At 42.5% G+C, this 26,648-nt stretch overlaps 1 protein-coding gene across 1 annotated transcript in view; it reads left to right on the forward strand.

Moving 5' to 3' along the window:
* The window catches only part of DCC (DCC netrin 1 receptor), a 958,218-nt gene that overhangs the window by 641,980 nt on the left and 289,590 nt on the right, over positions 1-26,648 (forward strand). The gene's annotated exons all lie outside the window — the stretch shown is intronic.

The raw sequence follows: 26,648 nt of genomic DNA on the forward strand, positions 1-26,648 counted from the left end.
AAAAGTCATGGACAGGTCACGGGCCATGAATTTTTGTTTACTGCCTGTGAGCCTTTTGACATGGTCTCCCACAGTATTCTTGTCAGCAAGTTAAAGAAGTATGGGCTGGATGAATGCACTATAAGGTGGGTAGAAAGTTGGCTAGATTGTCAGGCTCAACAGGTAGTGATCAATGGCTCCATGTCTAGTTGGCAGCCGGTATCAAGTGGAGTGCCCCAAGGGTCGGTTCTGGGGTTGGTTTTGTTCAATATCTTCATAAATGATCTGGAGGATGGTGTGGATTGCACTCTCAGCAAATTTGCGGATGTTACTAAACTAGGAGGAGTGGTAGATACGGTGGCAGGTAGGGATAGGATACAGAGGGACCTAGACAAATTGGAGGATTGGGGCAAAAGAAATCTGATGAGGTTCAACAAGCATAAGCGCAGGGTCCTGCACTTAGGACGGAAGAATCCAATGCACCACTACAGACTAGGAACCGAATGGCTAGGCAGCAGTTCTGCAGAAAAGGACCTAGGGGTGACAGTGGATGAGAAGTTGGATATGAGTCAACAGTGTGCCCTTGTTGCCAAGAAGGCCAATGGCATTTTGAGATGTATAAGTAGGGGCATAGCCAGCAGATCGAGGGACGTGATCGTTCCCCTCTATTCGACATTGGTGAGGCCTCATCTGGAGTACTGTGTCCAGTTTGGGCCCCACACTACAAGAAGGATGTGGAAAAATTGGAGAGAGTCCAGCGAAGGGCAACAAAAATGATTAGGGGTCTGGAACACATGACTTATGGAGAGGCTGAGGGAACTGGGATTGTTTAGTCTGCAGAAGAGAAGAATGAGGGGGGATTTGATAGCTGCTTTCAACTACCTGAGAGGTGGTTCCAAAGAGGATGGTTCTAGACTATTCTCAGTGGTAGAAGAGGACAGGACAAGGAGTAATGGTCTCAAGTTGCAATGGGGGAGGTTTAGGTTGGATATTAGGAAAAACTTTTTCACTAGGAGGGTGGTGAAACACTGGAATGCGTTACCTAGGGAGGTGGTAGAATCTCCGTCCTTAGAAGTTTTTAAGTTCAGGCTTGACAAAGCCCTGGCTGGGATGATTTAAATGGGGATTGGTCCTGCTTTGAGCAGGGGGTTGGACTAAATGACCTCCTGAGGTCCCTTCCAACCCTGATATTCTATGATTCTGTGATTCTGTGACCCGTTCATCACTTTTACTAAAAACACCTGTGACTAAAACGTAGCCTTAACAATAATAATCACATACTTCCTTTCATCATTTCAGTCAGTATCAACTAATTCTAAAAATACAGAAGGCCTCATATCTTACCCTACACCAGTTTCTCCTGTGGAAAACATTGAATAAAGGGGGAAGTCTTGAAAAGTGACTTGAAGATTGACAAACTCAAGCAGTGAGCAAATGGCTGAGCAGCTGCTTACATTGAGAAAACTGTGTCCAAAGCCAGTATGTACCAATCTAGGATCTACTGGCCCCAATATTACAATGTCTCAGCCAGAATGTAGATACTAGATACCTTTCATTAGTACTTTTTTCAATGAAAATCAGAATATCAAGATTAATTACAGTGATTTTGTTATGTTTCTCATTTTAATTATCGTTTTATGTTAGACTTTGTAAATTTGTCTATGTTTTGGACTAGTTGACTTATAATTAATTATAGTTAAGTCCACTGGGTTTTTCCCCCCACAGCACAGAAGATCAATAGACTTAATTTTCTGCAGAAAATAGTGATTTTCTATTTGACACAGATCCCAGTTCTTTCAATAGATTTGAAGTGTGAAACTGGCAAATTATATGAGACACTCATCCAAAAATAGACTTAATAATAAATAGCTATGATTACAACATATTTTATCATATATTATTTATAGAATACCATAAGTACATGTGATGCTTCATAGAGTACATAAAAGATAAGAGTTGAAATCCTGGCTCTTATTGAAATCAGTGGTTAAGCCCCCAAAGACTTCAATCGGACCAGCATTTCAAGGTCCTCTGGTCCCAGTAGCTTACATTTTAAGTCAAATAAATATCACTTTATGTAGAACTGTTCAAACAATGAAGGGGGGGGGGGGGACCATTTCATCAAAATGAAGGCTGACTTATATGGCTACAAAACCCAATATAGTATCTAGGCCAAATTCAGTGGCGATGCGTAAACAGAGATGAAAGTTACAAACAATGGCTGTACATCAGTCACAGAATGGCTGTGGATGGGTGACAAAGCATCATAATTTTCATCAATTTGGTCAGCCACAGGACAGCTTATTTCGCGGCAGCAAACAATCTAGGCTATTCCCACCTGGATCCTACAGTGTTACTGATTCTTCTCACCTGTACATAGCGCAAAGTCACAGAAAGGATGATGATTGTGATCAATAAAAAAATATAACAATGCATAATAAGCTCATGAGGAGCAGGAACAGTTAGGTAGATGTTCCAGCCACAATATCATTTTACTGAGCATTCCAAAGCATTGCTGAATATGACCTGTAGAAATAATAAATACAGTCAATGTTATGTATGATGAACTGAACACATATAACAGTTACATTTTCTATTTAACGCTTTTGATATTTGGCTGTGAAATTTATTTGGAAGTCCCATGGCTACTTGAAACAAATCTTTTGTTTATTTCTGCTTTTACTGTGAAAGGCAGCTATTGTTCAATGAATCAAAGATGGTTGACTAGATTAACTGGGCAGCATTTCCTAAGGAAATATTTGCGAGTGATTGAATTTCTTACAATCAACAAACTATTTTCTCCCCCACAATTTTTCTTGTTGACCAATTGATTATGATAGCTGTCACCTGAGCTATGAAGCCAATGCTGCAGGACTGAGGATCTACGTAATAGTCCTTCTTTTGAAATTGGTGAGCTGATCATTGGTGTTTTTGTTCATTGATTTTGTTTCCAGTGTGGTGTCAGTTAATTACGAAGATCTGGTCACTGCACAGAAGTAAGCAATCATTATGGTCGTATTTCCAATTGTTTTTTTCTCCTGCAAACATGAACAACAATTTGCGCAGCTGTTGAGAGGAAGAAAAATATATAATATAATATAATATAATGTAATATAATATAATATAATATAATATAATATAATATAATATATAAATACCTCAAACAAAACATTATAAATAGTATAACATTCCCAACTGTACCACTGCAATGTTTTGATAATTAAAGACCCAAACAGAAACTCCTCACAACTGTGTCTAAAAAGGATTTGAATGTGTAAATAAAAACATTTCAGAAAGTATTGTATTTAAGGAAAATAAACAAACGTAGATAATATTAACTACAGATGGCATGTTTCTAAAAAGAATAATAGCAGATTAGTGTGACAGGGTCGGGCCAGATGGTGACAGGAGAGTAATAGAAGGCAGCTATATTAGCCCCAGGCTAAGTAGGTCCCTTTTCTCTGGGGAAGGTTCCAGAACAATCAGGAACCTTCTGGAGACAATTAAGGCTGATTAGAACACCTGCAGCCAATCAAGAAGCTGCTAGAATCAATTAAGGCAGGCTAATCAGGGCACCTGGGTTTTAAAAAGGAGCTCACTTCTGTTTGTGGTGTGTGTGTGTGAGGAGCTGGGAGCAAGAGGCGCTAGGAGCTGAGAGTGAGAACGCAGACTGTTGGAGGACTGAGGTGTACAAGCATTATCAGACACCAGGGGGAAGGTCCTATGCTGAGGATAAAGAAGGTTTTGGGAGGAGGCCATGGGGAAGTAGCCCAGGGAATGTAGCTGTCGCACAGCTGTTCCAGGAGGCACTCTAGACAGCTGCATTCCACAGGGTCCTGGGCTGGAACCCGGAGTAGAGGGTAGGCCCGGGTTCCCCCCAAATCCTCCCAACTCCTGGTCAGACACAGGAAGAGTCGACTTGGACTGTGGGTTCAGGAAAATGGCCAAACTGAGCGCTGCTGTGAAGCTCCAAGGCGAGCAAATCTGCCAATAAGCGCAAGACCCACCAAGGTAGAGGAGGCACTTTGTCACACTAGTTTTTGGACAGAATTGCTGTCAGGTGAAAATGGTAAAGAATCAGAGAAAACTCACTTTTTCTAACAGTGAACAAGGAACTTTATTACAACGAAGAAAATAATATTATCCATAAGGGTGCTTTCTCTGTCTTTCTCCCCCACCCCTACGCTGTAGTGCTGCTGCTTAGATCCTTGTCACAGCCCTCTGCTTGTATCTCATGACAGATTTAAATAAATGATACATGTGTCCTCACAGTTGCAGCGGCTGTACACAGTATTGTTCCACCTGTGTAGTAGCAAATTAGCAACTGTGATTCATATAATAATATCTTCCTTAATTTGATCATCCACTAACTACATTTTATTTAGCCGTTCAAAATAACCAGTGGCCATGATCACCCAGGGTTAATTCAACTTTACAGGGTCTTGTAATTGCTAGATTTTCTAAATAATATAGAAAAGATGTTTTTCATGCACATATGGTTGTAAAAGAGATGTGCTTACGTAGCATTTTGTTGGCAAAATTCCATTGCATTGATTACATATGTTACTCCTGAGGGCATTCTTCACCAAAAAATTAAAAATTCTGCGCACAATATTTTAAAATTCTGCACGTTTTATTTGTCAGTAAATAAATGCAGAGGCTCCAGCATGGCAGTGGGGAGCACAGGCCACTGACTACACAAAGGTGGGAGATCACCCTGCAACACCCTCACCCCTGGGACACGGACACAGTGGTGAGGCTGAACCCAACCCTGACACAGCACAAGGCCTGGCCCTGCCCCAAAAACACCCTGGGGCTCTGCCCCTCTGCCCCAGGCACATCAGGTGTGGGCAGGCAGCCTCAACCAGGGAAGATTCAAATGGGGAAGGGCTCAGTGTGAGGTGATCCAGGTGTGGGGTGAGAGGATTCTGCATGAGACAATCTGGGTGCAGGCAGCTCAGTGGGAGTTCTAGGTGTGGGAGATCTGGATGCAAAGAGGCTCATTGGGGAGATTCCAGGGGCAATGGGACTTTCAGGGGCTTCCAGGTGAAGGTGGTTGGGGCTCAGCGGAGGGGTCTGGGTGCTGGGGAGTGGGGCTTGGTGGTCTGGGGCTCTGGATGCAGCTAGTTGGAGGTCAGTGGCATGGGGTTTTGGATATGGAGGTTCAGGGTGGTGCAGGGGGTGGGACTCATCAGGGTGGGGGTTTGAGGTCAGGGAGCTCAGTGGAGGGTTGTCTGGGTGCAGGGGCTTCAGATGCAGGGGTTGAGGTTCAGTGGGGTGGGGTTCGGGTACAGAGGACTAGGTTGATTCTGGGTGTAAGAGGTGAGGCTTGGTAGGGATGTCTGGGTACAGGAGGTCTGGATGCAAGGGGAGTTGGGAGGATTGGGGAGCAGCTCCCGTGCAGTGACCCTTCCCCCTGCAACTGAGGAGCGATGGGGGCAGGAAGCAGGGGAGGATGCTGAGCTTCCTGCAGCTGTGGGGAGGTTTCTGGGAGTGGGTTTTACACAGCTTCAGCTACTCCTTGCAGGGGAAGAGGAAGTCCCACCCTCTCCTGCCTACAGCCCAGATGGGACTAGCAGCTGATCCCAGCTCAGGGTAGGAGCCATTGTCTGGGGTGTCCCCAACCCCGCATTGATTTACCTCTCCACCGGCTGCTCTGGGTGCCTGAAACAGTGTACCTGCCAAGCTAGGGAATGGTGTATGACTGCTCTTGCATTTTTCTGCAGGGAAGCAAAGAAATCTGTGGGGGACATGAATTCTGCGCACACGCAGTGACACAGAATTCCCCTCCAGAGTAAATAATATGTAGACACAAACCTTTTACAGACATTTGCAATTTACATGAATGATGCCAGCTAGACCACGTAAATGTTGGCAATGAAGAGCCCTCAAGAACTACATATTGCTCCCAGTCTCTCCGCTGTTTCCTTTCCTAAACTCCATTGACCAGTCCAGTATTTTTCCTTAGCCTTTTGACTCTTCTCTCCCCTCTTTTCTGTCTTTCTGTTATCTTGTCATTTCTTATCCCTCTGAATCTTCAATATCTGGCTCGCAGTCTGCACTGCTAAAACCCTTAACCAGCCAAATTGTTATTTTTTGTAATTTACAGAACACTATCCTTGGCTGTTCCTGCATTAATTACTGTAGCTGTCTCCTGTCTGGTTTTACCCTCTCCTTCAGGCTGTGCAAAAGACCACTATTAATGTTATCTTATTCCACATTGTGGACTGCATAACTTGATTTCCTCCATGGGCATTGTGTCTCTTACTTCATCACATTCAAATTTCTTGTCCACACCTGCAGGGCCATGCATAATCTTACCCCAAACCACATCTATGCCATCATTTCCTGTGGCCGCTTCCCAGTCTCTGTGGTATGCCCAGCCCATTTGCCTTAGTGCTCCCTTTGTCTGCCATGTTCCCTTTTATTCCTTTAAAACCTAGTGCAGAGGGATGGGAGAGGATGAAAGCGCTATGGAACCTCAGCTGGGAGAGGGGTGTGTGGGGAAAATGCCTGCATCATCCCCATTGTATGTTGACCTATGAATGTGGACTTGGTGATCCTTGTGGGATTGCACATCATCTCACAGTAGCTTCATGGGTGATTCTGTAGCAAACCTAAAATGCAGCTAGATGGTATCCAAGTTGGGTATGCACCCTATGGCACAACCCCTGATGGAGAAGTTTTCCTTGCAATTCATTCCCCTGACTACTGACTGCTGACTCTGACATAATTGTGGTGTCTGACAAAACTAAAGTCCCTGTTTCCCACAGATCTTCAGCATGTCCTCACACCCTCACTAATTTAAGGAGACGATGAGTTTCCTTAAACAGAGCTGCCTACTCAGCTGTAACTAAAGTAACAATGGGTGCCTGAATGACTAATACTCTAGCACTGAAACAGTCATTGGTGGAAGTCTGTTCTCCCCAAGACAAACCAAAATGACCTGGCTTTGTGGAAGTCACTAAATGTGGACTGGTGGGGATGGAATTCAACCTCACTATGAGCAGCAAACACATGGGCACATTCTACTGTCTTTATGCACCCATTGTTCAGGTCTCTGGGTTGGAACAATGGCTACTGCTAGTCCACGCTCCCAGCATACCTCTATTTTTAGCCTAACTCCAATTGCTCCCTGGCAGCTGCCTTTTCAGCATTGTTACAGAGTCGTACATAGCAACACGCCAATGGGGTGCAGTGCCTCCACAGCCCTGAGAGGGCAAATCTGGTGTCTCTTCATAAGAACCCTCCGAGCACTAGCAGAATTTCTCTGCATGTAATCCTAGTAAGATCTGTGCTAAAGAGTGGGAGCAAATGCACAGATTGCTCTCTGCAGAGGTGTCCATGTTTACTAGTTTTAGAGTACAGCAGATAACTAGCCTCCTTCCTCCACTCTATCACAACTTAGCAATTAAACTATTAGTCTTATGTACTTCTCTGTTTTCTGTGTTTAAGAAAAAGAAGCTGGAGGAAAAGAGAAAGCGGTGCATGGTTCAGTTTTGGTCTGGTTATTATAGCACAGGGTAGATCTATCAAAAATCTTGTACAGCTTCCTTTTCCTGTTTTTTTTTCTTTTTTAAAAGAGCTTTGGGTCTGATCCTGAGAGGTGCTGTGTGAATTCCTCAGTCTTTCCATTTTTCAGTAACTTCAGGAATTATTAACATGGGCCCATAAATAATGTATTTTTTACAGGTCCCCTAATGTCACACAGGAGGCATAGTAAAAATTAGCACTGCACCACTTAGTTCTAAGGACATCATTATGGACCCAAGAAATAACACATTTCCATTCAAATGCAAAAGTAGGTGAAGTTTGTGTGGCAATCAGAACCAATCTTTTACTCACTGCTTTAACATCATCGCCGCAGGCTAACATTTTAAAGGAAGGATATGCTGATATTTACTCACACTTTGGCATATACTCAACCTAAACTGAGCTGCATATTACATATTTGCACCCACATTGGGCAAGTGTAAACATGTGCATGCACTTAGCACTTTGAAAATATGGAGCACAATTCATAGGCTGGATGAACATTTCTCCTTTAAAATGTCAGAGCCAAATGCTACCTTTTATCCCACTGAAGATAAATGGGAGTTTTACATCCAGAGAAGAGTAATATTTCAGCTAATCGTAACTAGTGATCCTTCAGGACTAATCTAATATACTTATGAGACCCTAAATCATTAGTATTTTCCTATCTGCTTTCTTTCTAGCTATTAGAATCCAGGTTAAAATTTATCTACAGTATCTTAAAAGTGAGAATTGTCTAATGACTTAAGCAAAAACTGGGAGTCATCATTGGTCCTCATTTCTTACTCTTGCTGATTTACTGTGCAACACTGAACATGTCTCTTAACTGATGTGTGAAATTCACTTGCCTCATATAAGTAATGGCTTACTGATATATCCAACATGCTTTCTGATCTCTGAATGAATGGCATTGCATGAGAACAATAATACAGCTCGTTCCATCTTAGGATCACAGCATGAATTGTTAAATAATGAAGTCATATTAGTACTATTGCAACTGTAAAGTCAAATTAGACTATAAACTCTTTGTGTCAGGCATGAAAATATAAATGGATGTAGAACTAAAGCTATCCCCTAACTTTCTGAGTTGTCTGGAGTTTGGAGATTTAAAGACACATTTCATATTTAAAATAAACAGGAATTCTGTGAAACTAAGACACAACCAATTATTTGCCAAGAAGGCCAATGACATTTTGGGATGTATAAGTAGGGGCATTGCCAGCAGATCGAGGGACGTGATCGTTCCCCTCTATTTGACACTGGTGAGGCCTCATCTGGAGTACTGTGTCCAGTTTTGGGCCCCACACTACAAGAAGGATGTGGGAAAATTGGAAAGAGTCCAGCGGAGGGCAACAAAAATGATTAGGGGTCTGGAACACATGAGTTATGAGGAGAGGCTGAGGGAACTGGGGATGTTTAGTCTACGGAAGAGAAGAATGAGGGGGGATTTGATAGCTGCTTTCAACTACCTGAAAGGGGATTCCAAAGAGGATGGATCTAGACTGTTCTCAGTGGTAGCAGATGACAGAACGAGGAGTAATGGTCTCAAGTTGCAGTGGGGGAGATTTAGGTTGGATATTAGAAAAAACTTTTTCACTAGGAGGGTAGTGAAACACTGGAATGCGTTATCTAGGGAGGTGGTAGAATCTCCTTCCTTAGAAGTTTTTAAGGTCAGGCTTGACAAAGCCCTGGCTGGGATGATTTAATTGGGGATTGGTCCTGCTTTGAGCAGGGGGTTGGACTAGATGACCTCCTGAGGTCCCTTCCAACCCTGATATTCTATGATTCTATGACATATACATAAATTCTAAAATATGAAAGGGTGGGTTAAAACTGATAGCCGATATTATATATATTAACACTTTTTTTTTAATGGAAAGATGTCTCACTTTCTAGAAACCTAATGGCTTTGCCTGCAACTTGCTTTCCCCCCCTCACCTGTATCTATTACAATTGGGCCTTACTTAAGTTCGGTCAAACTAGTTTTGAAAATTTTGGGTACTTCTCCAAACACAGTAGTACACAAAAGCCTCCTCAATGTATAGATTCTTGTGCATTAATAAGTAGTAATCATGTGTTTTAATGTTCCTGGAGCTAACACTCTCCTTAGGTAGCATTTCCTTTTAACATTGAGGCCTCAGAAGTAGGAATAGATTAATGTTTTTATGTCATGCCTGAAATATCATATTTCTGCATCTGGATGTTGGATGTGTTTAGAATATCAACAGTAGAGTTGATTGTAAAATAGGATTATTTTTTCATAAACCTTTATGTGATAGATTTATTGTTGTTGTGTTGCTGAAAAACTTGGAATTTCAAAACTTTTCAGCCACTACTGAGCAGTATTGCAAGGGTGAGGGGAGCATGCTGTAGATGTCTTTACTCTGGAGCAGTTCTATTTATAAATTTAAAACATTTAGAATAAATATTTTGGATGGATTTCATTTCGCTCCATTTACACCTTGATAAAATTTAAATCCATTACTAATTAGGTAACATTGAAATTCATCCTCTTCCATTCAAACATAGTATGACCTCAAAAAAGTTACTCTCTCTATACCCACCAGAAAAATTAATATAATAAATCTTTTCAATGATAATGTGTCACAGGGTGTGTGGTGACACATTATATTTGTAAAAAGCTTTGAGATCATTGGATGAATGTCATTAAATATGTGCCCATTATCATTACTTAAATATCAACAGAGCTATGCTGATTTATATCAGCTGAGGATCTACCCCTGAATGTGAATATTCAGAATAACTTGCAACAAAAAGTTTTAAAAATCAGATTGTGACCCATGACCACCATTATATTGTATCAAGGCAATTTTTGCTGGTGATAAACTAACAAAAGAAACTTGAATCAAAAAATTCAGTCTTTTCATAGGTTTCAATTGTAATGCTTCAAAACTACTCATCACTACCCTCCTTTTTCTCAATTCCTTCCTTAACTCCCATTTTTTCCTGCAATGTCCATAGGAAGTGAGTCAATAACAACAATAATAAATAATTAAAAACACTTTAAGTTGACCATCAAGATGTGCACATGCTGAGTAGTCACAGGAACCTAACATGTCATTCCTCACACCATCCCTTTCCTGCACATGTACAGTATTATGATGATGGCAGCTATATAAGCTAGGTAGCTAGCTAGTTACTCTCTGTTACTCTTATGTGATGCAGAAGTCCATTGGTGTTTCATTACACTGTGTCAGCAACTCTTGTCAGGCCTAACATACTCACCACACCTAACACACTGTTGTCATAATCTTTATCTAAAAGATGTCATGTAAGGTATCATACGCAGACTGGTAACACACTGATCCCAAAATCATTGTGTGGTGTATGTATGAGGTGTGTACAAAGAGTTATAAAGATGTGCTAGAATTATGTTTTTAAGAGATATTTGGCAAGCAATTCATAAACCCAATCTGCCCTCAAAAAAGGAATGTGTATTTGCTTGTCTGATCAGCCTGGTCATCAAGTAGAGACAATGAAGGTATATTTACATATAAGGTAAACAAAGCTATCAAGCTAATAACTGGGGAAGGAGACAGCATCTATTCCCCAGCAGGAGAGAGAACTTAGTCTGGGCTTACTTTTCAAAGAATCCATCACAAACATTTAATGGACTATAAAGATTGGGGGGAGAGAACCCCTAAATTATCCTTCACCTAAGGAGTCAAAGAAACCAAGCACTTTGAGCTCTATGTGTTGGGTCCTGCCTAAAGGTTTAGCCACCTGCGAAGGAAGATATGATTGTGGTGAGAAAAATTCTTTGAACTAAAAACTCTAGTTTGTTAATTTGAGTTTTAGTCTTGGAAGCATATTTTTACTTTTGGTTTATTTGTAACCATTTCCATCCTTCTTTCTTACACTAAATATCACTTAAACCTCTATCCTTTTGTTAATAAACTTGTTTTACTTTTAGCATAACCAACTCAGTACTTTGAAATACAGTGTTTGTTAACTCCAGTTAAGGTCATAAGTGGCTGTGTACTGTCTCTTTAAATGAACAGCAAACTTGGTAAGGTTTTGTGGTTGCTACATTTAGAGGGACTGGACACTACGAAGAAGGGTGTCACTGAGGAACTGGAGAATTGGGGTTCACTGATGGCTACCTGCTAGGCAAAATTTGGACTGGCAGAGTCCAGAGGAGTTTGCTGGTAAGGCAGACAAGCTGGTGTGTCAGGGAGCTAACACATAGCTTAGCAGAAGCAAAGCTCTCACTTGCTGAGACTAAGAGGGGTAATACCATGACTCTCAGTTCTGGGTATCGAAGCAGGGGGTCACATCCTGTTTATCCTATCGTGCAAATTAAGGCCCTGACCCTCCAAAGGGCTCTTACTGCACAGACCTTTAAGCCTGCCTAGAGTTCTTTTGACTTCTGTGGGACTCCACATAACCAGGGATACCCTTCTCAGGATTGGTTTCAGAGTAGCAGCCGTGTTAGTCTGTATTCGCAAAAAGAAAAGGAGTACTAGTGGCACCTTAGAGACTAACCAATTTATTTGAGCATAAGCTTTCGTGAGCTACAGCTCACTTCATTGAATGCATCCGATGAAGTGAGCTGTAGCTCACAAAAGCTTATGCTCAAATAAATTGGTTAGTCTCTAAGGTGCCACTAGTACTCCTTTTCTCTTCTCAGGATTGGCCCTGATACTACAAAAAGACCTGTTCACTCGCAAGGAGTCTCACTGAAGTCTCTAGAAGGAGATCTTGGCCTTAGGTTCACAGATTTTTAAGGCCGAAAGGTTATCCATTCTGACCTCCTGCATAGAACCTCATTCAGTAATTCCTGCATCTAGCCCATTAAATGTGTTTGTGCTATAGCATATCTTTCAGAAAGCAATCCAGTCTTGATATAGAGACATGCACTGGAGAATCCACCATGTTCCTAGCTAAGTTGCTCCACTATTTAATTATCTTCAGCATTAAAAGGTGCCTTATTTCCAGTCTGAATTTGTCTAGCTTCAGCTTCCAGACACTGGATCTCTGTATACCGTTTACTAATAAATTGAAGAACCATTGGCTATAAGAAATCTCTCCCTAATGTAGATATTTAGAGTCTGTGCTCAATTCACCTCTTAACCTTCTCTTGGATAAACTAAATAGATGGATCTTAAGTCTCTCACTATAAGGCAAGCTTGCAAGATCTTTGGGTTTGTTCTATACAGTTAGCACAGTTTCTGTAAAATTAACACAAAGTCTGAGCTACTCTGAAAGTTATTTATTTCTGTGGATATATCGACAAAATTGAAAAACTGTCATTTTCATTGAAAATTTCCCACAGGAAATTTCCAGTTTTCATTTAAAAAAAAATCAAATTCAAAATATTTCAGCCAAAAAACCAAAGTTTTGGTCTAAAAGTGGATGTGGTAGTTCCTCATTGGAGTTGCAGTTTATGCCTTGTGTCCCCATTATTTTTTGTAGATGAGGATCTCCAGCGGGAGTCCAAGTCCCATAATGCATCACAGGCTCCCCTTTTGGTAAAGAGAAGCTGTGCAACATAAGTCCTGGCCATGGTACATTACGGGAGACATAGTCCAACTGGAGATCCCAGCCCAAAAGGAGAATGGAGACATAAGGAGCAAACTACAACTTCCATGAGATACTCTAATTCCCATTTCTGGTATAAAACTTTCAGGTTTTTTTGCAGAGGGAACAACAAACATCTTTCCATTTTCCACATTTCAGTTAAAAAACAAAATTTCTATGTAAAGCAGACACTTGGAGAAAATATCATAACAGTTTTCTACTTAAAAACAGTTTAGATTAAAACATTTTGACCAGCCCTAATAATAAACAACTAATATTGATGACAATGATAATATTTTATCATAACAATGAATAATTAATTAATTAGTGCATCCTAGAATCCTTAAGGAACAGGCTGAAGAGATCTCTGAGCCATTAGACACTATCTTTGAGAACTCATGGAGGATGGGACAGATCCCAGAATAATGGAAAAGGGCTTAAATAGTACCTAGCTATATAAAGGGGAATGAGGACAACCCAGGGAATTATAGACCAATCAGTTTATTTTTGGTACCTGGAAAGAGACTGAAGCAAATAATCAGTCATTTTGTAAGCACCTAGAAGATAATAGGGTTATAAGTTAACAGTCTACATGGATTTGTCAAGAACAAATCATGTAAAACCAACCTAATATCCTTCTTTGACAGGGTAACAAGCCTTGTCGATAGGGGGAAACAGTAGATGTGATATATCTTGATTTTAGTAAGGCTTTTGCTACTGTCTCACATGATCTTCGCATAAAGAAAATATAGCCTAGCCAAACCTACCATAAGGTGGGTGCATAACCTGTTGGAAAACCATATTCAGAGAATAGTTATCAATGTTTCACAGTGAAGCTAGAAGAGCATATTAAGTGGGGCCCTGCTGGGATTTGTCCTGGGTCCAGTTTTATTCAATATCTTCATAAGTGATTTGGATTGTGGTACAGAGAGTGCACTTATAAAGTTTGCAGACAATATCAAGCTGGGAGGAGCTGCACACACTTTGGAGGACAGAATTAGAATGTAGAATGATCTTGACAAACTGAAGAAATGGTCTGAAATAAATAGGATGAAATTCAATAAGGACAAATGCAAAGTACAACACTTAGGAAGTAATAATCAGTTGCACAAATACAAAATGGGAAATGGCTTCTTAGGAGGGAATACTGCAGAAAAGGATCTGGGGGTTATTGTGGTTCACAAGCTAAATATGAACCAACAGTGTGACACTGTTGCCAAAAAAGTGAACATCGTTCTGGGATGCATTAGTGGGAGTGTGATAAGGAAGATGCAAGAAATAATTATTCCACTCTACTCAGCACTGATAAAGCCTCAACTGGAATATTGAGTCCAGTTCTGGACACTACACTACAAGTCCAGAGGACAGGAACAAAAATAATTAAAGGTCTAGAAAACATGACCTACAAGAAAGACTGAAAAAAAATTAGGTTTGTTTAGTCTGGAAAATAGAAGAGTGAGGGGGGACATACGAGTCTTCAAGTACATAAAAAGTTGTTATAAAGAGAAGGGTGATAAATTGTGCTCCTTATACTCTGAGGACAGGACAAGAAATAATGGACTTAAATTGCAGCAAGGGAGACTTAGGTTAGATGGGGAGGGATAGCTCAGTGGTTTGAGCATTGGCCTGCTAAACCCAGTGTTGTGAGTTCAATCCTTGAGGAGGCCATTTAGGGATCTGGGGCAAAAATTGGGGATTGGTCCTGCTTTGAGTAGGGTGTTGGACTAGATGACCTTCTGAGGTCCCTTCCAACACTGAGATTCTGTGATTAGGAAAAACTTCCTATTGTAATGGTAGTTAAGCACTGAAAGAAATTACCTAGGGAGAATGTGGAATCTCTGTCATTGTAGGCTTTTAAGAACAACTTCAACACACACCTGTCAGGGAGGGTCTAGTAAGACGTAGTCCTGCCTCAGTGCCAGGGGCTGGACTAGGTGACCTGTCAAGGTCTCTTAGGGTATGTCTACACTACGGAATAAGGTCAAATTTATAGAAGTCATTTTTTTAGAAATCGGTTTTATATATTCGAGTGTGTCTGTCCCCACAGAAAATGCTCTAAGTGCATTAAGTGCATTAACTCGGCGGAGTGCTTCCACAATACCGAGGCAAGCGTCGACTTCCGGAGTGTTGCACTGTGGGTAGCTATCCCACAGTTCCCGCAGTCTCCGCTGCCCATTGGAATTCTGGGTTGAGATCCCAAAGCCTGATAGGGCTAAAACATTGTCGCAGGTGGTTCTGGGTACATATCGTCAGGCCCCCGTTCCCTCCCTCCCTCCATGAAAGCAAGGGCAGACAATCGTTTTGCGCCTTTTTTCCTGAGTTACCTGTGCAGACGCCATACCACGGCAAGCATGGAGTCCGCTCAGGTAACCGTCACCCTATGTCTCCTGGGTGCTGGCAGACGTGGTACTGCATTGCTACACAGCAGCAGCAACCCCTTGCCTTGTGGCAGCAGACGGTACAGTACGACTGGTAGCCGTCATCGTCATGTCCAAGGTGCTCCTGGCCTGGGCAGACATGGGTGCAGGAACTAAATTTGGAGTGACTTGACCAGGTCATTCTCTTTAGTCCTGCAGTCAGTCCTATTGAACCGTCTTATGGTGAGCAGGCAGGCGATATGGATTGCTAGCAGTCCTATTGCATCATCTTCTGCCGGGCAGCCATGAGATGTGGATGGCATGCAGTCCTTCTGCACCGTCTGCTGCCAGCCAAAGATGTAAAAGATAGATGGAGTGGATCAAAACAAGAAATAGACCAGATTTGTTTTGTACTCATTTGCTCCCCCCCCCCGTCTAGGGGACTCATTCCTCTAGGTCACACTACAGCCACTCACAGAGAAGGTGCAGCGAGGTAAATCTAGCCATGTATCAATCAGAGGACAGACTAACCTCCTTGTTCCAATAAGAACAATAACTTAGGTGCACCATTTCTTATTGGAACTCTCCGTGAAGTCCTGCCTGAAATACTCCTTGATGTAAAGCCACCCCCTTTGTTGATTTTAGCTCCCTGAAGCCAACCCTGTAAGCCGTGTCGTCAGTCGCCCCTCTCTCTGTCAGAGCAATGGCAGACAATCGTTCCACACCTTTTTTCTGTGCAGACGCCTTACCAAGGCAAGCATGGAGGCCACTCAGCTCACTTTGGCAATTAGGAGCACATTAAACACCACACACATTATCCAGCAGTATATGCAGCACCAGAACCTGGCAGAGCGATACCGGGCGAGGAGGCGACGTCAGCGCAGTCACATGAGTGATCAGGACATGGACACAGATTTTTCTGAAAGCATGGGCCCTGCCAATGCAGGCATCATGGTGCTAATGGGGCAGGTTCATGCTGTGGAATGCCGATTCTGGGCTCAGGAAACAAGCACAGACTGGTGGGACCGCATAGTGTTGCAGGTCTGGGACAATTTCCAGTGGCTGCGAAACTTTCGCATGTGTAAGGGCACTTTCATGGAACTTTGTGACTTGCTTTCCCCTGCCCTGAAGCGCATGAATACCAAGATGAGAGCAGCCCTCACAGTTGAGAAGCGAGTGGCGATAGCCCTGTGGAAGCTTGCAATGCCAGACAGCTACCGGTCAGTTGGGAATCAATTTGGAGTGGGCAAATCTACTGTTGGGGCTGCTGTGATGCAAGTAGCCCACGCAATCAAAGATCTGCTGATATCAAGGGTAGTGACTCTGGGAAATGTGCAGGTCATAGTGGATGGCTTTGCTGCAATGGGATTCCTTAACTGTGGTGGGGCCATAGACGGAACCCATATCCCTATCTTGGCACCGGAGCACCAAGCCGGCGAGTACATAAACCGCAAGGGGTACTCTTCAATAGTGCTGCAAGCACTGGTGGATCACAAGGGACGTTTCACGAGCATCAACGCGGGATGGCCGGGAAAGGTACATGACGCTCGCATCTTCAGGAACTCTGGTCTGTTTCAAAAGCTGCAGGAAGGGACTTTATTCCCAGACCAGAAAATAACTGTTGAAATGCCTATATGTATCCTTGGGGACTCAGCCTACCCCTTAATGCCATGGCTCATGAAGCTGTACACAGGCAGCCTGGATGGTAGTCAGGAGCTGTTCAACTACAGGCTGAGCAAGTGCAGAATGGTGGTAGAATGTGCATTTGGACGTTTAAAGGCGCGCTGGCGCAGTTTACTGACTCGCTTAGACCTCAGCTAAACCAATATTCCCACTGTTATTACTGCTTGCTGTGTGCTCCACAATATCTGTGAGAGTAAGGGGGAGACATTTATGGCGGGGTGGGAGGTTGAGGCAAATCGTCTGGCTGCTGGTTACGCGCAGCCAGACACCAGGGCGGTTAGAAGAGCACAGGAGGGCGTGGTACGCATCAGAGAACCTTTGAAAACCAGTTTCATGACTGGCCAGGCTACGGTGTGAAAGTTCTGTTTGTTTCTCCTTGATGAAACCCCCCGCCCCTTGGTTCACTCTACTTCCCTGCAAGCTAACCACTCTCCCCTCCTCCCTTAGATCACCGCTTGCAGAGGCAATAAAGTCATTGTTGCTTCACATTCATGCATTCTTTATTCATTCATCACACAAATAGGGGGCTGACTACCAAGGTAGCCCAGGAGGGGTGGTTGAGGAGGGAAGGAAAATGCCACACAGCACTTTAAGCACAGCACTTTAAAAGTTTACAACTTTAAAATTTATTGAATGCCAGTCTTCTTTTTTTTGGGCAATCCTCTGTGGTGGAGTGGCTGGTTGGCCGGTGGCCCCCCCACCGCGTTCTTGGGTGTCTGGGTGTGGAGGCTATGGAACTTGGGGAGGAGGGCGGTTGGTTACACAGGGGCTGTAGGGGCAGTCTGTGCTCCAGCTGCCTTTGCTGCAGCTCAACCATACACTGGAGCATACTGGTTTGGTCCTCCAACAGCCTCAGCATTGAATCCTGCCTCCTCTCATCATGCTGCCGCCACATTTGAGCTTCAGCCCTGTCTTCAGCCCGCCACTTACTCTCTTCAGCCCGCCACCTCTCCTCCCGGTCATTTTGTGCTTTCCTGCACTCTGACATTATTTGCCTCCACGCATTCGTCTGTGCTCTGTCAGTGTGGGAGGACAGCATGAGCTCGGAAAACATTTCATCTCGAGTGCGTTCTTTTTTCTTTCTAATCTTCACTAGCCTCTGGGAAGGAGAAGATCCTGTGATCATTGAAACACATGCAGCTGGTGGAGAAAAAAAAGGGACAGCGGTATTTAAAAAGACACATTTTATAAAACAGTGGCTACAGTTTTTCAGGGTAAACCTTGCTGTTAACATTACATACATAGCACATGTTCTTTTGTTACAAGGTTGCATTTTGCCTCCCCCCACCGCGTGGCTACCCCCTCAACCCTCCCCCCTCCCTGTGGCTAACAGCGGGGAACATTTCTGTTCAGCTGCAGGCAAGCAGCTTAGCAGGAACAGGCTCCTCTGAATGTCCCCTGAAGAAAAGCACCCTATTTCAACCAGGAGACCATGAATGATATCTCACTCTCCTGAGGTAAAGAGTAACCTCTCCTGAGGTTCTTTATCTCACTCTCCTGAGATAAAGAACGGATGTTGTTTGAACGCCAGCAAACATACACTGCAATGCTTTGTTGTACAATGATTCCTGAGTACGTGTTACTGGCCTGGAGTGGTAAAGTGTTCTACCGTGAAGGACGCAATAAGGCTGCCCTCCCCAGAAACCTTTTGCAAAGGCTTTGGGAGTACATCCAGGAGAGCCGCAAATGCCAGGGCAAATTAATCCTTTCACATGCTTGCTTTTAAACCATGTATAGTATTTTAAAAGGTACACTCACCGGAGGTCCCTTCTCCGTCTGCTGGGTCCAGGAGGCAGCCTTGGGTGGGTTCGGGGGGTATTGGCTCCAGGTCCAGGGTGCGAAACAGTTCCTGGCTGTCAGGAAAACCGGTTTCTCTGCTTGCTTGCTGTGAGCTATCTACAACCTCATCATCATCATCATCATCTTCTTCGTCCCCAAAACCTGCTTCCGTGTTGTCTCCATCTCCATTGAAGGAGTCAAACAACACGGCTGGGGTAGTGGTGGCTGAACCCCCTAAAATGGCATGCAGCTCATCATAGAAGCAGCATGTTTGGGGATCTGACCCGGAGCAGCCGTTCGCCCCTCTGGTTTTCTGGTAGGCTTGCCTCAGCTCCTTAAGTTTCACGCGGCACTGCTTTGGATCCCTGTTATGGCCTCTGTCCTTCATGCCCTGGGAGATTTTGACAAAGGTTTTGGCATTTCGAAAACTGGAACGGAGTTCTGATAGCACAGATTCCTCTCCCCATACAGCGATCAGATCCCGGACTTCCCGTTCGGTCCATGCTGGAGCTCTTTTGCGATTCTGGGACTCCATCATGGTCACCTCTGCTGATGAGCTCTGCATGGTCACCTGCAGCTTGCCACGCTGGCCAAACAGGAAATGAGATTCAAAATTTCGCAGTTCTTTTCCTGTCTACCTGGCCAGTGCATCTGAGTTGAGAGTGCTGTCCAGAGCGGTCACAATGGAGCACTCTGGGATAGCTCCCGGAGGCCAATACCGTTGAATTGTGTCCATAGTACCCCAAATTCGACCTGGCAAGGCCGATTTAAGTGCTAATCCATTTGTCAGAGGTGGAGTACGGAAATCGATTTTAAGAACCCTTTAAGTCGAAATAAAGGGTTTCATCGTGTGGACGGGTGCAGGTTTACATCAATTTAACGCTGCTAAATTCGACCTAAAGTCCTAGTGTAGACCAGGGCTTACAGTCCTACATTTCTATGATTCTATTATTAAAAACAAGATTTCCAAGTGTAAAATGTGATACTGAGTGCCTTTATTTTCAAATATCCTAACTGAAACACACAAAAACCCGTGCCTGGCCTGTGCCAGCTGAATCGGACTTCTGGGGCTCGGGCTGCAGAGTTGTTTAACTGCAGTGTAGATGTTCAGGTGCAGACTGGAGCTTGGGTGGGACAGTCCCATAGCTTGGACTGAAGCCCGAAACCAAACACCTACACCACGCCTACACCGCAGTCCCTTAGCCGAAGCCCCGCAAGCCCTAGTCAGCTGGTACGGGCCAGCTGGGGGTGTCCACTTGCAGTGTAGACATACTCTAAGTGGCCTGATTTTCAGAAGCTAAGTGCTCAGCAGTTTTGTAAAATCTGACCCCATTATGGTGTTAAGCTGACACCCAAAAATTGAGACACCCAGAATTACTAGTCACTCCTGAAAATATGGGCCATGATTTTTTTTAAATTATTTTTTTGGATTTGCTGTTATTGGCCACTGTTGGAATTACATTTGAACCGTTTTTATCTTTTGTGTGAGGGGGTGTACATTTTATTAGTAATAAAGACATATAGAATGTTGCCATCGATCTAGAAAAAATCATAACTAAATTGCAATAGGCATAATTGTCCCTAATTATGAGTGATTGCCTCCTGTATCTCTATGTAAAGTTTGAGTATGTTGCATATCGAACTTTTTGTGTTTTGTCGACAAGTAATTTTAACATCTGCAATTATATGCCGTTTCCTGTCACTGGTAAGTAACTTTTTCACACAGTAATACTCTTTCACAGCAGAAGCATTATTTTTGTTAAGAAAAATATTTAACACATCATTATTTCACAAACTCCAGAAATTAATATTTTTCTATTTAAAGTGACAGTAAATGAGATGGCGGTTGATGCATGTCCACGATTTATGATTACATAATGAGTTTTTATTACCTTAATTAATCATTGCTAGTAGTTATTCCTTTCATTTGCCTACTTACTGGGTTTTAAGTACAAGAGCCGTTCTCGCCAATGAGCCCTTTTTATGCTTTACAGCTTTACTGTCAATTTCCCCTCTCCGATACATTAAAAAAATGAGATTAGCCAGGTTGTTGGCATGGTAACAAATTAATGTGCTAGCCCACTGACCATACTTCACTCCAAAATGAGAGTTTTAATCTGAAGGTAGATATTGCGTCCACTCTCAGTTTGAGCAGGGCAGAAAAAATTGGGAGAGAAAGTGCTATATAGGGTAGAAGGAGACACGTGCTGAATAAATTTGTTTCACACAACCTGTATCTCAAACTGCATTCCAGAATTAAATTATATGTAATAGCAGAGAGACAAAGTAAGTGATATAATCAAAGGAATGGGAAGATGTTTTAAATGAAGATCATGAAAATACATGAAATGGAGAAGAAACAGAGATACAGAAAGGCTGTTCCACATGGCAAGACAGGAGAGAAGGTGGCTGTTACATAGCGAGATTGTGGAAATCGAAATGGTGCTTGTAGAGTAGAAAAGTGAAATCCAGGAGCTACAGTTGACTGTCCATTAGGTAGGTTTAAACACAGAGGATTATTTTTAATTGCATTCTGAAATGAGCGTGAAACTAGTAGAGCTGTCTGAAGGAGGGAGGTGACGTGTCTGTGCTTCAAATCTGTGGAAATGTGGACAGGTGGTTTATTTTATTTGTTGTTCCTACAGCACCTTCACTGCTCGCAGCAATTACGCTTTGGCTAGATGGTTGCAACTCTTCCATCTGGATCAAGACCTCACTATAGTTCCCAAATCCCAATATTCTCTTCATAGGGCTGCACTTGAAGTCCACTTGGAAAATTCAGCTAGTGCAGAATATGGTTGGTTGCTGTGCTTGCTCACTGCTGCTTCCCACAGAGAGCATGTTGCTCTGTGTTCATGGAAGGCAGGTGAGATTCCAGAGGACTGGAAAAGGGCAAATACAGTGCCAATCTATAAAAAGGGGAATAAGGACAACCCAGGGAATTGCAGACCAGTCAATTTAACTTCAGTACCCAGAAAGATAATGGAGCAAATAATTAAGCAATCAATTTGCAGACACCTAGAAGATAATAAGGTGATAAGTAACAGCATGGTTTTGTCGAGAACAAATCATGTCAAACCAACCGAATAGCTTTCTTTGACAGGGTAACAAGCCTTGAGGATGGGGGAAGCAGTAGACGTGATCTATCTTGACTTTAGTAAAGCTTTTGACACTGTCTCGCATGATGTTCTCATAAACAAACGAGGAAAATACAACCTAGATGGAGCTACCGTAAGGTGGGTGCATAATTGGTTAGAAAATTGTTCCCAAAGAGTAGTTATCAGTGGTTCACAGTCAAGTTGGAAAGGCATATTGAGTGGGATCCCACAGGGGTCAGTTCTGGGTCAAGTTCTGTTTAATATCTTTATCAATGATTTAGATAATGGCATAGAAAGTGCACTTATAAAGTTTGCAGATGATGCCAAGTTGGGAGGGGTTGCAAGTGCTTTGGAGGATAGGATTAAAATTCAAAATGATCTGGACAAACTGGAGAAGTGGTCTGAAGTAAATAGGATGAAATTCCACAAGGACAAATGCAAAGTACTCCACTAAGGAGGGAACAATCACTTGTACACATACCAAATGGGAAATGACTGCCTAGGAAGGAGTACTGTAGAGAGGGATCTGGGGGGTCATAGTGGATCACAAGCTAAATATAAGTCAACAATGTAACACTGTTGCAAAAAAAGCAAACATCATTCTCCTCTTTTCTGATTAGGCCTCAGTGTATTGTGACGAGGTCTGGGCGCCACATTTCAAGAAAGATGTGGCCAAACTGGAGAAAGTCCAGAGAAGAGCAACAAAAATGGTTAAAAGTCTAGAAAACATGACCTATGAGGGGAGATTGAAAAAACTGTGTTTGTTTAGTCTTGAGAAGAGAAGACTGAGAGGGGACATGGTTGCAGTTTCAAGTACATAGAAGATTGTTACAAGAGAAAAAGTGTTATCTTTAACCTCTGAGGATAGAACCAGAAGCAATGGGCTTAAACTGTAGCAAGGGCAGTTTAAGTTGGACATTAGGAAAAACTTCCTAACTGTCAGGGTGATTAAGCACTGGAATAAATTGCCTAGGGAGGTTATGGAATCTCCATCATTGGAGATTTTTAAGAGCAGGTTAGACAAACACTTGTGAGGGATGGTCTAGATAATATTTAATCCTGCCTTGAGTGCAGGGTTCTGGAGTAGAAGACCTCTTGAAATCTTTACTCACTAACTGCTAGTTTTGTTCTGGTGCAAATAAACTTGCTGGTTTAATGGATAGCGGTGTAAGTGCCTTATTTGAACAATGGCGTTTCACCTCCTGGGACTCCATGGCAGCTGAGATCAGCTGTGGCATAACATTGGTTTAGCCTAATTGGGACTGAGGAAGGCATTTACAGGAAGGAATCTTGACTTCACAACTTGTTTTATCACTGAACTTTGGTTTGACAGAGCCATAGTCTGTTGATTTTCCAGCAAGCTTATCTATTTCTACTAGACTTTTCAGAAAGGAGTAGTTTAGGTCAAATGTATTCTAGGGGGTGCTATCTACAGTATTGTCAGCCCCAAACATTCAAAAATCACGAGTGAAGTCCCCCAAACTCATGAGAGTGGCTTAAAATTCATGCTATATTTTTTAAAAGATAATAAATATTGTATAATTTTTATTTGCCTTTTGGATTTTCAGCCTTAGGGTGCACTTGTTTCTTATTTTCAAGCTACCCTCTACAATCCTGAGGTCCTTAGAGGGACAAATAGTGCACAGACCCCACACCCCACCAAGCCCCCCACAGTTGATACTTATTGCCTAGGGGGCTGCCTTTGGTAATCAAATACGGCACCCTGGGCCCCACCAGCACCCGTTGTGGGGCCAACCTTCCACCATTCTTGCGAGAGTCCTACCTCTGGCTTACCACTGACCTCCGCAATCCCACTCCATCTGCGCTTCGCAGTGTTTGAATCCTCTCCCACCCTCACCTCCCTGTCCCTGCTTTTCCTGTCTGGGCTTGTCCCCTTTCAACCCTTCCGGTTCCAGGGGAGGAGTCAGCATGGCCATCTGACCCATTCCCCCCTTTTGCAACACCTTTTGTTGTTCTCTCCCCTCCACACCCATAGAGCCCCGTTCCCTTTCCCTCAGCCAGCCGGACAACATCTTCCCTGCTTAAAGGTGCGGCATGATCAAATGCATAGGGTAGATCAGAGAAAATGTTGCCCTTAATTTCTATAAAATAGTTTGGTGATATACAGATGGTTCTGCCTATGCCCTATTCATATGAACTTCCTGTGTCAAAGCTGCCTGTGCACCTAACTCCGACACACCTCCCATTTCCCACAGGACTTTTGTCCTGCAGGGATGGATCCTATGGCCAGAATTTTCAGAGGAGTTCAGTTCTCACAACTGGGGCCAGAGTTTCAAAAGAGCTCAGCCAGATTAATAATCTGGCCTGTTTATTTAGGTGCCTAAATGGGAACTGAGCTCTCTTGACAATGTGGCCCTATGTTCATCCGCTGCTATGGTCTCCACTGAATCTAGTGTAGTAATTTATGCCTCTGCAAAGTGGCTCAGAACTGTCATGTTTTACACTCACTTTACATAGGAGTAAATGATTACTCCAGGTGCCAAGACAGTAGAGAAATGTCCACTGTTTACAGAGTGGGAACAAATGGGACAAATTCATCCCTGATCAGACGCAAGCGACTTCATCCAGTGTATTCATATGAAACTTTAAAGGATTTTAGGATATTACTTGTTGAGATAAATGGCAAGTTAACAGGTTATTTCTATATTATAAGTATAAATACATGTTTACTATTTGCTGCTAACAACCATAAAAGTGAAATAGATTTTACTGGAGTTAGCAGAAAATGCATATTTCAAACACTACAGTATTTACTGAAAGCAATAAGGAGTGGGTAGACCCTCCAGCTCCCAACCTTGATGTGTTTCCCCTCGGAACTTTCATTACCCTACTCAAAGTTGGTGTTGATCTTACAAAATCTGTCAACTTAATAAAATTTCTATCTTATCATTCAACTAAAAACATAGCAAAGGTTCTTGGTGCTTCCATAATGTACTTATGCAGTCTAGCATTCATTAATAGGCCTGATTAAGGCGTGTGGCATTGGTGTTGATATACAAATTAGACCAAAACTCAGAATCTCTCTTAGTATTGCAAATCAGCTGTCATTCCATTGCAACAAATGGAGTTGCACCGCTGTAAGATGTGAGTGGAGAATTTCATTTGTTGTGCATTTGTACAGCTCCTAGCACAAATCAGCCCTGTTCAGGACTGGGACTTCTAGGAAATACAACTATCATAGAACAAATAATAAAATAATATTAGTTAATCAGCCCCAGGTGTCAAGAGCTGTCAAGACTACGGCCTTTCTTTTCCACCAGATAGTGCATGAGGAATATCATAGAGAAATTCCATGGGTCTCACAATTCTTCCACTGAGGACAATTATCCTTCAAGCATTACTACTTTTTAATGGACCCCACCATACTGAGTATTGTATTTAATAGAAAGGAGTATTTCTTCTCATGAAAATAGTCAAAAGATGTGGCCATATTTTGGACATCTCGTTAATAGCAAGGGTTCCAGAATTTGAGGATGAGGACATGCAAATAAGTTCATTGGTTGATCTAATATTCAATGCAAATTACTTTTTTTTTGCATTTTTATGAACACATCAAGCCATCCTTTATATGCCATTTAGATAACACAGTTCATGAACTGTTAACCAGCCCAGTGTAAGTTAATGTCTATAACACTGTTCACAGCACACACCAAAAAATAAAAAGAGGTTGCGGACAGCCATCGGGCTTATTGCTTTGTGGCCAATAAAGCTGAACAGTTATGAAAAAAGTAATTTCTTTAGGTGCACCATCAGTGGCAAATTTCTGATTTTAAATGATGCATTCTGTTTCTTTAAGTGGCTTATGTCAGGCTCCTGGTCTGCTTATTTTGTACTATACTACGGTGAGCCAGCTTTTTTTTTTTCTCATTGAAGTTTATAAAACATATCAAAGATGCCTGTCTGCTACTCTGTGGGCATTTGATAGTATTTAAAATAACAACACAACAAAACCAAAACCAATAATAAATGTGCAGAGGAAAACTCCACCCCTAGCACATCCCACCAGGGGGACTTCCCCACAAAGCTTGCATCCTCCATAAACAATCACTCCCTTTGGGCCCCCACACACACCTTTTGGACACTTGACCAGAAACACGGATCATTGAAAAAGTTATAAGAATATGCTGGTGTTCTATGAGTGGCTGTGCTTCTCCATGACAACAGTTAAGGAAGTTGTGACTGTGGTAACAGCAACCGGCCTGGGAGATTAAGCATTGGATTTCACATTAGGTCAGAAAGGAAAAAAAAGGTTGTGGATGCTGGTTATGGAGTTTGCATGCTAAAACAATATGTAGCTGGAACCGCAACCAATAAGACAAACATTTAGTGTTCAACACACACAAATACTTTTGTAAATTTTACAACCTGAAACCCTGACCTAGCCATTTACTCGTTTTACTGTTTATACACCTGGTGTGTTTGACTTTTTTTTTTTTTTTTTGAAACTCAACAACAGATGCTCAGATGTACCAATATTAAAACTGAAATCTGAGTTTCCATTCTGCTTTTTATTGTATTGCACTTGGGAGCAATCATCCACTAAGTAATTCATAGAAGAGTTCTTAGTTTCTGCCTTTCCCAGTCCAATAAGGGTGGTTCTTGTGGAAAATGGATTTTTAAGAGTTGCTAAAAAAATTTTGTTTGTCAGATAACTAAA

The sequence above is a fragment of the Lepidochelys kempii genome, chromosome 5 (genome assembly GCF_965140265.1).
Source record: "Lepidochelys kempii isolate rLepKem1 chromosome 5, rLepKem1.hap2, whole genome shotgun sequence".
In the NCBI taxonomy this organism is placed as follows: domain Eukaryota; kingdom Metazoa; phylum Chordata; order Testudines; family Cheloniidae; genus Lepidochelys; species Lepidochelys kempii.